The sequence below is a fragment of the Panthera pardus genome, unplaced genomic scaffold (assembly GCF_024362965.1).
Source record: "Panthera pardus isolate Hobbes unplaced genomic scaffold, ASM2436296v1 HiC_scaffold_8, whole genome shotgun sequence".
NCBI classification, from domain to species: Eukaryota; Metazoa; Chordata; class Mammalia; order Carnivora; family Felidae; genus Panthera; species Panthera pardus.
This window is the reverse complement of record NW_026527013.1, coordinates 108,199,817-108,218,963: the sequence shown is the minus strand read 5'-3', so window position 1 is coordinate 108,218,963 and position 19,147 is coordinate 108,199,817. Positions and strand designations below refer to the sequence as shown.

Below are 19,147 nucleotides of genomic sequence, written 5' to 3'. Positions count from 1 at the left end.
TGATGATACAAGAAAAAATATAGAGAAATCCACATCCATAGGGCCAGATTACATCCTTTTCTCAATGACTGATAAAATAAATATGTTGTCATCAAGGTTAATAAAAACAGGAACAGAAGTACTAGCCAACATGAACAAATTAATAATTATAGAATACTCCATTTAATGACAGAATACACATTCATTTCAAGTACACACACAGCATTACCAAGAAAGGCTATATTCTGAGCCAGAAAAGAAGTCTCAAGTTGAAAGTTCTCAAATTAAACAAAGGATGTTCTCTGACCAAAATGGAATTAAATTAGTAACCACTAACAATGAAATACTGGGAAAATCCCCACATATTTGGAAACTTTCGGACAAATTTTTAAATAATCCATGGATGAAACAACACAGGAAAAATAAATTAGCAAATGTTCTAAACTGAATAAAAATGAAACAACATATCAAAATTTTTGAGATGCAGTTAAAACTATACTTAAAAACAAAATTATACACTAAAAAACTATAAAAAAGAAGAAAATTATCAAATGAGTAATCTTCTATGTTATGAAATGCAAAATCTGAAAAAAAAATAATCCCAAAGGAAACAGAAGAACTGACATAATAAATGTGGAAAGTAGAAATAAATGGGAATAGAAAAATTAAAAGTGAAAGCTGCTTCTTTGAGAGTACCAACAAAATTGATAAATCTCTAACCAGACTGATAAAGAAAATAAGGGAAAAGAAGACACAAATGACCAAATTAGGAATGAGAACAGTGATATCACTACAAACTGTATTCCCATTCAAAGGACAATAAAGAAATATAATGAGTTTTATGCCAATAAATTTGACAATTTAGATGAGTTAGAAAACGTCCTTGAAAGACACAAACCAACAAACTTTACGCAACAAATTGGATATTTGGACAGCCTAGATCTATTTAAAAAGTTGAATTATTAGTTAAAGCCTTCCCTTACAGAAAAATCTAAGATGAGGTACCTTCATTGGAAAACTCTACAAAACATTTAAGGAGAAAATAATACCAAGTTCTACCAGAAGTCGTCCAGAAAGTTGAGGAGAAAGGAACACCTCCCAACTCTAAAAGCTCATTATGATCCTGATGCCAAACCAGATAAAAATATTACAAGAAAAAAAAAAAAAAACTGAAGATAAATATCCTTTATGAACATTGATGTAAAAATTCCTAACAGAATTTTAGCAAATCAAATTTAACAATAAACCAAATAGGGTTTATCCCAGGATGCCTGTTTATTTTAAGATTTAAAAATTGACCAACGTGATTCTCCTTAATCACAGCTCACAAAGGTAAAACCATGCGATCATCTGAACTGATGCAGAAAAAATGTTTAGCAAAATACATCATCCATTTCTGCTAAACACTTTTAGCAAAGTAAGCACAGAAGTGAACTTCAAACTGTAAGGAGACAAAGAGTTGGTTTACTACTAGAGTAGAAAAGCTCTTTATCTCTAGGAATGCCTGGATGTCTGGTTTGTGACTTTTAGACCACATAATGACATTTGAGTTTATTGCATATTGTTTTAAGGTCTGAAACTCTCCGATGAGCCTAATGATCACTTTCTTTACTGATGCTTGCATTATAGCCTAACTACTTTGACAAGCCTGCTTGACCAATTAGATGGCCAATGGAAGCTTGAAGCCAACATTCCTTGCACAGATCAGCTTGTTCAAGATGGAGACATAGGATGATACATGTGTGATACATACATATGAATAATGGCCCTGGGAAATCTGTTATGGAATGTCTGGTGCCTGTTGTTTGCTTGCAATCTCTTTTTGCTTTTGTACCTTATTCTTTGCCTCTAAGTAATAATAGTCTCACATTTGTGTTCTCTGTAGAGTCTGATTAAATGCTTTCAAATATCCACATTGTGAAAAAATCTTTGCAATCTGACAAAGGGCATATATGAAAAACTAACAGTTTATACTTAATGGTGAAAGACTGAATGCTTTACCTCTAAGATTAGGAGCAAAGCAAGGTGGAACATTTTCATTATTTCTATTCAATATTATACTGGAGATTCTAGCCTGTGCATTCAGGTAGAAAAAAAATAAAAAAGGCAATGGTCTTTGTAAAAAACCCTAGAAAATCTATGAAGAAAGCTATCAGAACTAGTAAATGAATTTAATGAAATTGCAAGGATATAAGATCAATTTACAAAATTAATTATATTTCTATTGCATTAGTGGTGAACAACTGGAAATTGATATTATGAAAATAATGCCACTTTTAATGATATCAAATATATGAAATATTTAGGTAGAAATTTGACAAAAGACATGTGAGTTCTATACACTGAAAATTGGGAAACCTACCTGGGATAAAATAAAGATCTGAAAAATGGAGAAATTTCTTATATTCATAATTTGAATGACTCTGTATTGTTAAGACATCATTTCTCTCCAAATTCTTATTTAGATTCAATGCAATCTCAATCAAAATCTCAGTAGACTTTATTTTGGAAATTAAAAATTTGTTTCTAAAATTTATATGAAATTACAAGACATGTAATTTTCAAAAGACACTGTTACCAAAAAAGAAAAAAAAAAAAAAAAGCAAGCAAAGGCCTGGGGAAAATACTTGCATGACCTATATCTGAGAACGAAATTTTGTCTTGAATATATAAATAATTAACCTAATTCAATAATCAGATAATTAGACTATAACACAATTTAAAATGGGTGAAAGATTTTAACACTTTTGTTTTGATTTTTACCTTTTTATGTGGATAAGTCCTGCATAGCCTACATTTCTTTGAGCTACCAGCACCCATCAGGTTAGTAAAGATGTTTTACATGTGTCTAAACCTATTGAGGAAAATTTAAATGAAATCTGCTGCCATAAAATTTGAATTTTTTTCTATAGTCTTTATGAAAGTTATTAATGGAATAAACTAATGTGAATATTCAGACTACTGACTACAGTAGTTAAGCAATAGTATTACAATCTTCCTGTTCAATTTTGGTGTCTTTTGTGTTTGGTAGTCTAGACATAGCCTGTGTTTCTTAGACATGTTTATAAATGGATTGGAAAGGTGGTCTAAATAAAGGCATTACTGAAATACAAAGCATCTTTTTGTTATACATTGTTGTTGTTAAGAAAGGATTCCAAAAGAGGGCTTCTGGCAGTGAGTCATATATTCTGACATGTTTTCTACAGATGAGAGTTCAGCTCCACCTTTTCCAAAAATGTAAGTTTTAGGAGAGGTCTTTCTTACAGAGCCCTTGGGAAATAAGTTGTAGTGTGTAGACTGTGTTTCTTAAAACAACTCCTATCGTGTTTGAAATCTAATGGCAAAGGTTTTTTGTTTCCAGTAAATAAGTGATTTTGAAACTTTAAAACATTCAACATATTTTGCTCCTTAATTCCAAAATATAGCCTTGCAAGAGAACTTAAAAATAAAGGAATGAGCGAGCACTAAGAAACCTAATTTTACCTTGTGAATGGGAAACTGAGTGTGAAGACAAAGATTCTTTGTGTCCTAAAATAAGGAAGAGGCTTAAGAAATTTCCTGATCAAATATCCTTTTTTCATAGATGAGGAAACCGAAGCCTCACTGAAGTGAGTAGGTATAAGAAGCAAGGAGTTGAAACCAAGCCACAGTGCTATTTCTAGTTTGGTGTTCTTATTATACTTTCTGGAAAGACGGAAGGAAATAATCCCTGACAACATAATTAAGAGGTCAAATAAATTGCCCAAGGTCATATAGCTACTAAGTGCAATGATGGGACAAGAATCTGGATATCTGAGAAGCCAAAGCCCATTATTTATACCATCATATTCTTTATTGTTATAAACTGAATTGAAATGTGTTTTTGCTAAAATATATTTGGGTTTCATGAAAGAAACTTTCATGGTTTGGCTCATCATATTTAGTATATCATTAATATGGAATAAATGTTGGATATTCATTCATCAATTCAACATATTGATTGATTCTAATATACATAATGTTTAACCTGATTGCATACCAACTATTCACCTAGAAGACAAGGGACATTTGTGTTGGTTATAATTCTCTGACAGTAAGAACTATCTCCTCTGAAACTCTTTTAGAGATGTCTTTTTCATTACCCTGGAGTCATGAAAGAAATATCTAGCTGATTTAATTTACTCATAAGAAAAAAATAATAATAAAAGAATGGTATAGATTTCTATTAAAATATGGGGATAGACCTATTCAACTCTATTCATTGATTTTATTTCTATAGAGGAATGAAGAGAGATTGGGCTGAAAGAAAGGTGAGAAAATGAGTCAAGGAAATTTTCCATTGTAGAAATACATTTATCCTGATTCCTTTTGTGATTTGGGATTTGCTTCCTGGGCATCTCTCTCCAATTATAATTTCTCATTTCCTATTTATTTTTTAACTCCTCAGTTCTCATTTTTACAAACATATTCACTGCAGTCTAATTATTACCATAAATCTAGTTCCTAAACTCTAATTATCACTATATTTATAATCAGTATAAAGTTTGGAAATTATTTTGTAGTAAGACAACATAGTAGGTATACTTGTTTATACGTGCCTCCCATATATTGCTAAAAATCAGCCATGCCTTAAAAATATAGCACATGAAGAACTGTATAAAACAGTACTTCTGGCAAGCACAATCTCAAGTTTTAAATTCTTTGTAAGTACTTCAATTATGTCTGCTAAGCACTTTCAAAATTTCCCTTAACATACTGAAGTGATTAAGAGCAGACACTATAAGGCTGACATATTTTACATGTTTTTAAAGTCTAGTATGTGTGTGTTGTGAGTTTGTTGCAATTGTGTGCGCATTTGGATAAATGAAGTCCATGTCTTCATGTAGTCTTCGCTTAATTGTAGTCCAAAAAAGAAAACTGTGGCTGTTTTAATACATTTTTAATCATTCCAATAACAATTGTTTAAATCATGAAGTTTAAAATATATCCAAACAGAAGAATAAATTTAATTAATCTTAACAAATTACACCAAAGCAAAGATGTCAGTAACATATTAATAAATAATAACACGAAATATTTAGTAAAATCTGTGAAACAAAACTTAGTAAATAATTTTGAAAAGAATTCAGCAAAATTCCTTTACTAAAAATGAATAAAGGAAATGAAGTTGCAAATTAAAGTTAAAAGAAATGTAAATAGTAAACACAAAAAGAACCTCACCTTCATTAATTTAACATAAGCTTTTTTTTTTTTTTTTTTTGATACAGAGAAACCACAAGCATGGTTTGTAGGCGGAGGAGGGGCAAAGCGAGAGGGAGAGAAGTTGAATCTTAGGCAGGTTTCACACCCAGGGAGGAGCCTGATAAGGGGCTCAATCTCAGAACTATGAATTCATGACCTGAGCCAAAATCAAGAGTCAGACACTTAACAGACTGAGCCAGCCAGGTGCCCTCAGAATTAAACTTTTAAAACATAGCTACTTAATTACATTAAAAAATGGATAACATTCAGTGCTGGGAAAGATGTATTAAAGAGGTCACTCATAAATATTTGAGTAGATATGGGTTTTGAAGAGTAATCTGGGAATATGTATATAATTTTAAAATTTGCCTATTCTTTGCCCTAATAATTCAACTTCTAAGAGTCTATTATTCACTTATACTAGCCTGAGAGCACACATATACAAAAACACACACCCCTACACCCTCATGCAGAGCAATACTTGTTGCAAACATTACTTGCAGTTTCAGTGTCAGTAAACAATAAAATGAGAAAAAAGATCATAGTACCTCCATTCAAAGTTTAGTAAAACTAAATAGTATGATGTATTGACCTTTAAAGCTACACATTATAATTTATTAAGTGGTTAAAAAAACCCCAAACCAATGTCTGCAGCATGATTCCAATTTGTAAACAAAGAGACTAATAAATGAATATAATAAATGTATCAAAGTGCATATGTGCACATGTATAAACATATGGAAGTCAGAAAAGCATATTTAGCAAATTCAGTAGTGATTACTTATGGGGGATCAATTTGACCAACTCAAACATAAGAATGACTTTCATGAGTAAATTAGAAAGAAAAATGTTGAAGTTATTGGTGACTTTCCCTTTTTTCTGAACCCATGTTTAAAAAGTAAGAGAAAGAAGGGGTGCCTGGGTGGCTCAGTTGGTTAAGCATCCGACTTCAGCTCAGGTCATGATCTCACAGTTTGTGAGTTCAAGCCCCTCAAGAGGCATCATGGTCGAGCTCTGTGCTGACAGCTCAGAGTCTGAAATCTGTTTCAGATTTTGTATCTACCTCTCTCTGCTCTTCCCCCGCTTGCACTGTCTCTCTCTCAAAAATAAATAAACATTAAAAAAAAAGTAAAAGAAAGAAAACATGATGGTATACTGGTTATTGGTGTATAGATTTATAGTAATACATTTCATCCACTATATTAAATAAAATTAAGGAATTCTGCATATCCGGGGGAACCAAAGAAAATATGTATTTGGACTATAGCCCAGTAGAATGAGCCCTACTGGAAATTGTTAGTCTCTGGAAACTAGTTAGATACCTATGATGATATTTCTTTGGAATCAAGTTTAGCTAGGAAACGTTATCAAGGTGATATATTGGGTGATAGGCAAAATATGGCACTATGAGAATTAGGCATATCTGTCAATAAGCAAAGATCCAAGTATATATAAAGCACCAAAGAACTACTGCTAGTTAGAAACTGTAATCACTGGGTTGTTACAAGTCTCCATGACCTTGGATACATGTGGGAAACAAGACAGAATATCAGGGCATAACAGTGTAGTATCCAGCTATTGAAATAAGCATAAGAAATGAGAAGACAAAATCCCCAAAGAACAAGACAAAGACCACAAAATATAAATTTGATGTTGACATTCTCAGCTACATACCCAGAAGATCTGTCTAGAACAGGCAGACAATGCAGTTGAATAAGAAAAGATCTATCTTACATCTTTGCTTACAATTTGATTTTATCACCAGTAAAATGTGAATTATTTTTCTTTCTGTCATCAAATAATGGACACTTCTGAATTTTCCTATTGTTCCCAATGGCACCATAATTCTTTAGTCCACTAGTCCGAAAATTTAGAGTTGTCTGTAACTTCTTCTCCTTTACCAACTTCCACAAATCTTGACAACCATAAATGAAGTCCACATGTCTTTATTTCATTTTAATTATCAAAATAGTCTTCTGACTTATCTTTCTTTTTCTAATCAACCCTCCACAGAAGTATCAACAAAATCTTTTTCATGTTAAATCTTTTTCACAGAGTCTCTACTAGGGTTCCCAAGAATACCAGCTGTGATGAAATGCTGTCTCTCAGAAAGCCACACTCCTTGTCCCTGACTCTCCCTTCTCAGATGGTTTGCATTGCCACTAGTCTGGATAATTTTCCACTTCTTTAACTCCAAAATTGGGAAAAGTTTTCCTCTAAGTATCAAAAAACAGAGTGGTTAAGATCACAGACTCTAAAACAAGACTAATTTGGTTTTGCATTTTGCATGTATCACATTTCAGCTATAGGGCTTTAGACATGTGATTTAATCATTTAAGCCTAGGTTTACTTGTCCATATGAAAAGCACAGTAATATTTCATGATATTTTTACAATTCAATGTTATCTTCCATATAACATTTGTTGTTATTGCTTTGGCACATAAATATTAACAATCATCATCATAATTCCTCAAAATGACAGCATTTTTTTTCTCTTTTGTTTTTTTTTACCAGTGTATGCATGAAGCCTTTTAAAAGTACACAAAATATTTTTGTTACTGTAAAGAATATTCTGACCTACACTATATAAAAATAACTTACTGCTATGAAGTATCATTATCGTTTAAAATGCTTTCCTTGTCTTTTCTTCTTGCTCTTCCTGCCTCAACAAGTCTGTGGTTCTTTCCACAGTCTGATCTTTTTGGTGAAAAGCCCTCCTTGGAAACTTTCCCATCCAAGGGTACATTTCTTTTTTACCAAAAGAATATCAAAGTGCATAGATATCTACATTCTGTAACTCTTTGTTATTCTTATTACTTAAGGAAAGTGTTATTTTAATGAACCCATTGCAGCTTAGGTTATGATCTCTGGGCTCTGGGCTGAGCATGGAGCCTGCTTAAGATTCCATCTCGCTTTCCCTCTCCCGGACTCACACACTCTCTCTCCAAAAATAAAAAATAAATAAATACGATGAATGTTTCAGATAAACAGAGGAGACTCTCCTTAGTAATTCGAATGGAATTTAGGTGCTCCTTCAACTCCAGGCTATTGAGGCTATGCTCATCAAACTGAACTTTAAGTGCCAAGGGTCCAGGCGGGGGTGGCAATGGACAGCACGGCAGGTGGTAAAGCTGGCCTTTGTTCCTGGATAGAGAAGTTGGGGGTAGGGGGGGGTGCATGGAAAGCGGCCCCCAGTCCATTCTGTGTTGGGTGACTCACTTCACATATTCGCTGGCCTTCGAGGAACAGTAACACTTTTTGGGGACGATGAAGGTGAACACACGTAAGTCCCTGTGAACTTGACGAACTCGATGTTGCACAGATGGCAGTACCTGTGGTTCCCTTGGCCGGGGGGTGGGGTGGGGTGGGGGCTCTACATGCCTTTGTCCGAGTGGAAAGAGGGCGTCAGCGAGGACGGCAACAGCATGGGGCTCCGGGAAGATGCTGTGGGCCGAGGAGTGGCGGGAGACGGGTTGGCAGGACTGGGGCTGCTATCGGCCAGGCCCAGGGGTTGCTCCTTCAGCACTTGGTTGAAGGTGTCAGAGGGAGCAAGAGGCCCCGCAGGCGAGCGTGGGCCTCGTAGTCAGACTTCCGGCCTGGGGCTTCTCCCAGAAGGCAGTGCGCCAGGCGGAAGTGATCCCTGAGGTGTCTGGGGACCACGCCTATGGCCGGGGAAGGGGCAGTAGGAGCACTCAACAGCAGCCAAGATGTGGGCGAAGGTGCGCGGATCCCGTGGCACGGCGGAGCGTGAGAACTTTTGTGCGCCAGGTACGTCTCTGGGCCGTGTCGATTCGTGCAGTTGTGGTAGTTGGCCGGGACAAGCAGTCCGCACGCGGTCGCGGAGGAGAGGCCGGCGCGCCGCTGTTTCCTGCTAGATGGGTCCGCGTCTGTCTTGGGCTGCGGCGACCCGGATTCTCTCTATTCTTAGTCGCTCATTCTAGGGTATGGTCATTAAGCCAAATACACAATGCATTTTATTTGCAATCAGATCTCTCTGTTTATCAGTTTACACATTGGTGAAATTGGCCACCAGCCCTCGGTATATATAAACTTGAGGTTTCAGTGTCCAGAACCCTCAGAATATCACTGGCACTTTAGCTGCAACCTCTTTTCCCTTAACCTCCACTAACACCAAAATTAATGTCTCAGGAGAAGCACCACTAATTAGGCAGGCCTAAAGCACTAAAGTGTTATTATCTCTTCTGTCGTGAAGTGAAATGCTATTATCTCTTCAATCGCTGTTCTTTTGTTTTATTTAAAATACTAACAATATGTTTTTAACTTTTAACATGGTTGTAGGACCTATTTCACATCACCTATTCCATGGAAGGGAGAGTTAATATAGGAGAAGGGGAGTTCAGTAAGGAAATAACAGAAATTAAAGACAAATTAGGGGAATTGGTTCCCTGTTCCTTACTCATATTCTTTGACCACATGCCTAAGGCTCCAGAGGAGAGGAGGTGGGGGGGGGGGGGGGGGCAGGGGTTTCCAAAATCAAGTCTGAATCAGATTCCAGGATATTCATTTCAAGACACAGTCACATATTGATGGTAAAGAATAAATGATTTCTTCTCTTCCAGTTGGTCCTCACAGGCATTACTGACTAGTCACATTCCCAACCTAAAACAGAAGGAAGGAATAATCTTTTCAAATGCATCATTCTTTCCACATTTGACTAGTCAGTATATATTGAGTATGCAACATCCCCTGCCCTGGAAGTAGTGTGCAGAAATGATGTGCAGACTGAATAAAAGGTCATGCCATTCTGGTATTTCTCCTGAAAAATTGAAAAGTAGAGATGGTCAGGTCTAGCCACACATCAGAGTCAGATGGAAGGTTTTATAACCTACTGTTGCCCAGGATCCACCCCTGACCAATTTAATCAGAATCTTTGGTTATGGGTTCACACGTTGGTATTTTTTTTTTTTCTTTTAAGTTACCCTGGTGATTCTCATGTGTAGCCAGGTTTGAGAAGCATAGGCTAGCCCTTAGGGAAATAAAAGTTATTAAGAACACATGGGAAGCAGATTCTAGCCAGCTGGCTGTACTTCTCCAACCTTAGAAAAAGAAAAAAAGAAAAAAAAGTCAGGAAAACCCAACTATTTAAGAAACCATGGAAAAGAGGGCTAAGTGGGCAGCCTGGTTACTTACTTCATAGGTAGGGCTGTCACTCAATCATAATTCCCAAAGCTGTGCTGTCTCCCTCAGGCATGGGGCAGAGGCTACTGTGTTCAAATTGCACTGTTCTAGATTTCATAGTTTGTTTAAATAAAAAGAAAAAAAAACATAGCATCTTATTCTTATCAGGACGTTGTATGTAATTAAGATTTAGTCATAAATTAATGCTATTGACACTAAGAAGTTTTTGGAAAGGCTATCAAGATGTAACAAGGGGAGGAATACTGAATGAAATTGGCATCTGAGTTATAGTGCTATTTTTTTTTCAATCACAGAGTGGACTTAGACAAGTCTCTTAAACTACCTCTCAGTTTCCTTGTTTCTAAAGCTAGTGAGTTGATTTGTTTATTCTGTCATCCATTCATTTATTCAGTGAACTTAAACTGATCAACAGTCTCTAGTCAGGCATTATCCAGTGCTAGGGTTACTAAATGAATCAGGCATGCATTCTGATAGAGGGGTTCAAGAGGTCAATAAAGATTCTCATAAAGTCGTTTTAGTAGGTACTAAAACATGAGTGAGGATGCTCTAAACATACGAGATTTTGGATAGGACTGCGTGGGGGAAAGAGTGTGTGTATGCAAACTCAAGATCTTTAAAACAACTGTTGGGGTGCTTGGGTGGCTCAGTTGGTTGAGCATCTGGCTCTTGATTTCAGCTCAGCTCATGATCCCAGATTTGTGGGATTGGGATTCATGTCGGGCTCCATGCTGAGCATGGAGCCTGCTTGAGATTCTCTCTCTCCCTCCCTCTCCCTCTCTCTCCCTCCCTTCCCCCATCTCTCTCCCCCACCTGCTCTCTCCTGCTCACACTCTCTCTTTAAAATAAAATAAAATAAAATAAAATAAAATAAAATAAAATAAAATAAAATAAAATAAAATAAAATAATATAACAGTCATTGATCAGTGTAGCTGAGTTCGGGTTTGAGATAGAGAGGTAAGGATATGAAATGTCATCATGAGAGACCATTGTTGAGGACCAGCTTGTATTTTTATGCAGTGATGGTGTAGTAAACACCTTAGAAAGATCAATCTAATAACTGTGGAAAGGATAAATGGAAGAATGGTGAGACTGAGGTTAGCAACATAGATAAGAAGGGGAACCATACTCCAGAGGATAAATTATGATGGCCTGAACTGAGATCCTTTCTGGTAATGAAAATCTAATTCTATGTTAGAGAATGAAAAAATGATCTGAGAGCCTCTAGAAAAATAATACCTATGAAATGTTTTTTAATGGTTTATTCAAGTACAATTAATATATACATATGTAAATATTTAGAACTTTGAAGCCAAATTTTCATTATCTCTTTTAATTACCGATTAAAAGATGATATTTATGTGAGAATGAATAAATCTTTAGGGAAGTTGACTAATAGTACTGGGTTTGAAGATACCCACAAATTTTTAAACCACTCTATACATCTTTACTTATCTCATCTCTAACATAGCCCTGGGGATTTTCAGAAAATAGCTTGCAATGTCAACTCTGTACTTAAACTGTAAGAATCAAACCCTTGGGAACTATCAAGTTATCAGTCTTTACTACTGAAAACATAACACGGTTTAAGTAGAGCTACTCTAAATGGTTCAGATTACATTTAGGTAATATTTTGAGTGAGATGAAGACAGAGAGATTTTCACCCATATGACTAGTTTAAATTGCCTACATTTGCGTCCCAGATTGTTTTTTGTGAAGTCAACCAAGGGTATAAAAAGCTTCCTTTTCAAAAAGGAAAAGGCCTTTATATGGCTGAGGTCTGGACAAGTGCAAACTGAATACTCTTTTTTTTCTAAAAGGAAAACAATTGGAACATTATTTGTGGGCCTTTAAACTTCTTTATAAAGTTTTTAAAGAAGAAGTCAACCAAATACAGCTTTATGATCCAACATGTATTCTTTTCATTCATTTCATTTGTAATACATAATGGACATTATATATGAAAGAAGAAATACCTTGAGGCAAGTAACTCATGTGTACAACTTTTTATTGTTTATGCTTATAAGAAAATTATCTTTTTCAATCTTTCAAGTATATTCAAGTGCCAAAGCCAATTCGATTACCCATGGGGAAGCATTTGTGGTTCATCTTGGAAACTTGCTTACCCTTCGACCTCACAGTTTGGAGTGGTTCTCGAGTTTGTATAGCCTCTTCTGCTTTTCTAATTGTGTAGTGAAAAGAGAGACATGTTGGGCCCCAAAAGGACATTTATTTCAAAATGTTCCAATAATTTCTCTGCTTCTGTCAGAAGAGGAGGAGAAAGAGGAAGAAGAAGACAAGGAGAGAAGGAAATGAGAAAGGAGCCAATTGACTGTTAGTTTTGGAAAGAAAATCCTATGTATACCACATGCCCATGACTGAGTTTAATGTGTTTTAACTAAAGCAAGGGCTTCAAGGCACAATTTACCATATTGTGCTTCCCATTCCACAGGCTCAAAACCAAGTAACTGTATGAAAACATCTTGTAATAATGCTTTAATGATTTAGTAATAAGTTTCATTTCACTTATTTTCAAGTAGCACAAGAGAAAAATAAAGACTAACCTTTTGTGCCTTTAAATGTCGGGCTCATATCTGTACTAGCATAGCAGATAGGATTTATTTGGACCCTAGAGAAAGCCAATGATACATAGAATATTCACTGCATGACAAACCAACACGGTTAGAAAGATGTGATCAAACTGTGATTGTCCTGGAGAAAATGTTGGTTGTGATGAAAATAATTGAATTTTTGAATAGTAATTAGTCTAGGAAACTGTATTTTTGTGTGACATGTGACTCTATATATTCATGGATTATGTGACTACATACTTTTGGCTAACTGGAAACTACCTACATCATTTATTATGAAGCCATAGAAAAAATATAAAATGATGAGTTCAAAAGAAAATGTTTCATATTACACACAACTGCATATTACATGGTTTAAGAAATTATTTTGGTAGTTTGCAGTCAGAGGCATTTAGTCTTTTTCCACTGTAGTTTAAATTGCAACTGATAGATGGCGCTGACAGGGTGTGATTTAGTGTCACAGATGAATATATCATTGCAGCCCTCTCAGAATTTCAAAAGCCAATTTCATATTAAGCTGAATCTGTTGGAGGAATGTTCTTAGGTATTAAACATACCAAGAATTGATTTTTCCAGGTAATTATCAGAAATGTCATTGTATTTTGTCAAGTACTTTTGTTGGAATGTTACTCCTGGTAATTAAGATATCTAAATCTGGTCAGTTCCTGACAGACTCTAACTTCTCCAACACTTAAGCACATTTTCCAATTTTTCTTTTTTAAGTTGTTTTTTGTTTTTGTATTTTTCCCTACTTCTGGGTTTCAGTGGTAGATCATACAAGTGTGGGAAGTAGAGTCTTTTTAGGAAACATGACCTTTCTTGTCTGTACATCTAAGTATATTTTGTTCCCAGTGCAACTTTTCCTTTCTAGAACATCTAAACTTTTAAAATCATGCAGGGCTAAGTAATAATAATAATAATAATAATAATAAATAATGGCGCAGCATTCTTTTTTTATCACTTTTCAGCCACATAACTGATTAGACTGTCTTGTTCACATACTTGAGAAGTTAATACAATACATAATTTTATAGTATAAGAGAAAGGATTCTGAAGTTTGTAGCAAAAGCAAGTAATTCAGAGGAAAAAAACAAGAGGAACAAAACAAGGAAATATATCTTTCAGGTTTAATTTCCTTAGTGGTAGAGTCAGCCATTTTTATGGTTCAGTCAACACAGGTTCAAAACATCTGGCCACTGGAAAAATAGGGGTTTTCCACATCTCCATATTATGGATCATTTCATAACAACAACAACAATAATAAAACACTTCTTAGAAGTTTTTTTCCTAGATATACTGTTATTATATTTTAACATGTAATTATTTTGAAAAATTACAGCCTATTGGTTTGTATTCTGTGTTTAAAATATAAATTTTAAAACAATGTGCACATACAATAATTAGCAAAATGTCTTTGTTCAAAGGATTACACAGTTAGTAGGGCTCATCTGTCACCTAAGAATGTCCATTTATGGGTCTTTTAAAGCTAATTTGTTTTTCTAGAAACACTATTTAAAACAATAAATAGTCTACTTATGGAAAATAAAATTGGAAATAAGTATCTGGATAAATTAAATTGTATGGGAAAATGCAATTGTTTAGAAACCAGTTCTCAAAGTAAATATCATTTTCAAGAAAAGAGCCTTTTTATACTATATGAAAGTTGTTAAGATTATATGATAGCCAGGTTATTACTTTGTAAACGATAGGCTAGGCTCGTATCACACTGTTAAATACCTCCAATTTTGATGATAATTTTGTGGATAGAAGTTGTCAAAATAAAAGCCTTTTATGCTTACCTTAATGAGTTCAAGAAAATATTTTTCTGCAGTTCAGTGTATCAAGTACATATTACAGATATAAATGTTATATTTTAAGGTGTTATGAGAAATGCAAAACATTTTTAAACTAAACTCTTTCATGTTAAAATATTGTGTATTCCGATATCTAAAGTCAAAACAATTGATTAGAAATTGATGAGAAGTCAGAAATTCAGCTTATTGCTTCCAACTGCCCACTGTAGTTCTTCAACTATCTCAATATTATTTTTCCTTAATTCATTCCTTTCTTCTTAAAAGTGTTTTCAATTAAAAAATGCGTTGACAAAAATTAAATCTTAATACTAAATAACATTAAATATTATAACGTTCTATTTCTTTGGTAGTGTAGAGATTTTTAAATATCATGTGGTACTTATTATAGATGTGAAAGTTAATTTTGTGTGATTAGCAGTAAAATGTTTCTTAATATTTCCCTGTATCTGAAGCTGGACTCAGATAAATTTTTTGGTGTAGTGTCTTTCTCAAAAACGGTATTACTTTCTTCAAATTAGGAAGGTATTTTATGAATTTAAAATCTTATGAAAATTGTATAGGGAGAAAGTACCTTTCAGATCATGTCATTTTCTATTTATTATTTTTTTTGGCAGAAATCTTTAGTACTCTCCCTGTTTGTATTCCTTTTTGAGGTGATAGATGTGTACACACACACACACACACACACACATACCCCTATACCCCTATTGCTAAGGGTGTGTGTGTGTGTGTGTGTGTGTGTCCTAATTCTTAAGAAAAATGAAAGGTTCTCTATCTGTAGAAAGATAGATATCTTTAGATATAAGGTATAAGACATATATTAGATATAAGATATGTATTAGTTACAAGATAAAGATATCTCTGTTTCTGCCTATTCTCTATGTGTAAGTTTAGATTTATAGAGAGATCTGGTCTGTGTATATCTATCTATCTATCTACATAGATAGAGACAAAGAGGGAATCTGTTGTCTTAGTAATTAGGGTATAGGGGCACCTGAGTGGCTCATTTTGTTAAGTGTCTGACTCTTAGGTCAGATCTTGATCTCCAGGTTGTGAGTTCAAGCCCTGCACTGGGCTCCATGCTGGGAATGAAGCCTACTTAAAAAAAATAATAATAATTAGGATATAAATTATATATGCTTTACAAGTAAGAAGACTTCAACACATCTAATTGGAGAAGTCATAGTAAATAAATTATGGTGATTAAAATAATTGAAATTCATTCTTTTGTCATTTTGTGGAAGTGAACATTAAGCCTTTATCTAAGTTGAAAAGTTAATAAATTTGAAATACACATTTTAATCCCACCCATATTCAGATAATCACCAATTTAAGAAATGTGTGGTCCTTTAAGAAACCTTTTATTCTCTTTTGCTGGCAAGTTGGAATACATCCTTACAATGCTTTAATGAATACTTATTGAGCAAATGAATAAAACAGTGTTGTCAGTGATGGTTGTATTTCCATTAAGACCCACAGTGTTCTGTTTAGCCTAGGTATCATGCATAAAGAACACTGTAAAAAATCAAACAAACAAACAAACAAAACAAATATTCAGTCAAAATTCTGTTCTCAGTGGCCACAGTCATACCCCAGCCCTGACACTGGAATATGAACACATTGCCTGGTTGCAGTGTTTGGCATATCATGAGTTCTAAGCTATTGCTGGTAGTACTACATCTGGGATAAGGGGTCTGCACGGGCTGGGGAAGAAGTGGAAATGTGGACTGGGAAAAAGGCTGTACTAGGAGCACAGTTCATTGTCCAGGAATCTTACTTTTATCCTTTTTGTGTTCCTTTGAGGCATGAATTTGGCCTCATGATTACCCTCTCTCCTGGCTTTGCCTGCTCCCACCAGACTCTAATTCTTTTTCCTTCCGTGAACAGAATGAAGTCAACTACATCTTTTTGCTCTCCTGTCTTTGAAGGAGAACGTAGAAGCCCACTGATATTTTAAAAAATCTTCATAGTTATTAACAAATGGAGAGAAAGGGATGTGTAGAGGGGGTTCCATTTTTATCTTCTTCTGATCTTCTTTTTTTTTAATTTGTCTTACCCATTAAGAATATAGAGACATACAGGAGTGCCAGGCGTGGGTATGTTCTCTTCACCTTCATTCTGCCCTTTTTCACACTCAGTCCAGACATGATAAATCCTGCCTCTTGCCCAGAATTAGGAGAAAAAAAAAATCTAACCATCTGTAAATTAGATGAAGTAAGACATGTGACTGGGACAAAAGAGAACACAATGTAGATATAGTAGTTAGTGTGTTTGTGTTTAAGTGTGTAGATATGCTAGGAAACATCGGAATTTGAGGTGATAAGATAGAAAGCTATCAAGTGTAATAGGGAATAAAGGTCTGGAAATTCCCTCCAATATCATTTTGGAAGGGGAAAAGATTTTCCAAATCCCTGCACTAGAATACTGTTACTTCTTAATGACATTTTCTTTTAAGGGACATACTTAAATTGGATTGATGCAAACGGAGAATGTGTCCCCATTTTTAATTGTGTACTGATTTCCTTCATAAAAATCACCTTTCTTTGTTTTCAGGGACATTAGATCCAAATCCGTTCATAGAAAGTTTCAAAAGCGCGTGAATGCCTAAAAATAACACAAAAATTAGAACACAACATGTCAGCATAAAACCATGAATCTTCACATTGGCAGAACCATGATATGACAGTAGTCAAACATTCTTACTTGAAAAGTTAATGATTTTTCCCATGTGACAAATAGAGTTTTATTTCTAAAAATTTCATTTTCATCTTCATTTTTCATACCTTTAGTGTTAACCCTGCCACCAAATTCCAAAGTGACTTTAGTAAAAGAAATTTGTCAGATTAATGTTTATAGTTAATATCAGAAATACAGAATCCTGTATGCACTGAAAGTGTGAGATTTTTTTTCCCCCTGAAATAAATTCTGGGATGAAGTTTAAGAGACACACATCCCTTATTACCAATTTTCCATATTATTCCATGTTATCCATATTACAACTTTCCAATGCATGTCAATTTATGTGTAAGAGTCAGTTCATTCTCCTTTTAGAATACTGCAATCCAGTTCATTGTCATTGTTACAACTGCAGTAAACGGATGTCAGATGTTACCACCATGATACAGTGTAGATGAAAAGAATATTAAGATAACATTATGTGACTTCATATGAAAACTTTTCACAGATCAATAGTCTGACTTATTCTTACCAGAGTTTATACCAAACACAGTACAGTGTGTGTGTGTGTGTGTGTGTGTGTGTGTGTGTGTGTGTAAAATGAAGGCTGGTTGTCTACCAGATTTCTCTAATAGTACAATGGTTCCCCTAAGAGGGTTATACTATTCCATTGACTGCTTTGTGGATTCATTTTCTGTGAGTTATTTCTGGCCAATGGAAAGCACACAGTTAACCTTTGGGTGTTATTCAAGCAGACCCTCTACGATTTTACCAGAGATTGTTTCTGTAGGAATAAATCTGTGTACTATTTGTCTAGTTAAAAACAGCATGCTGACATGGAATCACTGGGGGACTGGAAAATGGATCAGGGGTTGAAAGGAAAGAGAAAAAGGGAAATCTGCTTATTTTAATAATATACCTAGGATAGAAAAGAGAAAATATGGGCAAATTATTGAAATAATGTGTGCACGGAGCACGAAAACTTTAATCAGTGTAACTTCTCCTGGGCGCCTGGATGGCTCAGTCGGTTGAGTGTCTGACTTTGGCTCAGGTCATGATCTCATGGTTGGTGAGTTTGAGCCCCGCATCAGGCAGGCTCTGTGCTGACAGCCCAGAGCCTGGAGCCTGCTTCCGATGCTGTCTCTCTTTCTCTCTCTCTCTCTCTCTCTCTCTCTCTCTCTCTCTCTCTCTGACCCTTCCTTGCTCACACTCTGTCTCTGACTCTCAAAAATAAATAAACATTAAAAAAATCCTTTAATCAATGTAACTTTTCCACACATATACTTAACTCTCTTCTATATCATGTTTTTTTGTTTTTGTTTTTTGTTTTTTGTTTTTTTTGTTTTTTTTGTTTTTTTTGTTTTTTTTTGCCAGTGATTTTAGTTCCTCTCATTTCTGGGTGTATTTCTTATTTTTTTTTAAAAAAATAATGTTTATTTATTTTTGAGAGACAGAGAGAGAGTGAGCATGAGTGGGAGAGGGTCAGAGAGAGAGAAGGAGACATAGAATCTGAAACAGGCTTTAGGCTCTGAGCTGTCAGCACAGAGCCCAATGCAGGGCTGTAACTCACAAACTGTGATATCCTCACCTGGGCTGAAGTCGGATGCTTACCTGAGCCCTCCAGGTGCCCCATGGATTTCATCATGTGCTTGATTTGGGAAGATGTATAAATAGGCATTTCTCAAAGTCTTGGAAAAAAATTCTGTAT

General features: G+C 35.0%; 1 long non-coding RNA gene across 1 annotated transcript in view; it reads right to left on the bottom strand.

Moving 5' to 3' along the window:
• Positions 1–7,129: 7,129 nt before the first annotated feature.
• The window catches only part of LOC109263771 (uncharacterized), a 40,884-nt gene continuing 28,866 nt past the window's right edge, over positions 7,130–19,147 (bottom strand). The window contains exons 2-4 of the long non-coding RNA XR_002078382.2: positions 17,301–17,367; positions 10,352–10,446; positions 7,130–9,820 (exon numbers count right to left, since the gene is read on the bottom strand). This is a non-coding gene — a long non-coding RNA (uncharacterized LOC109263771). The remainder of the gene's footprint in view (positions 9,821–10,351; positions 10,447–17,300; positions 17,368–19,147) is intronic.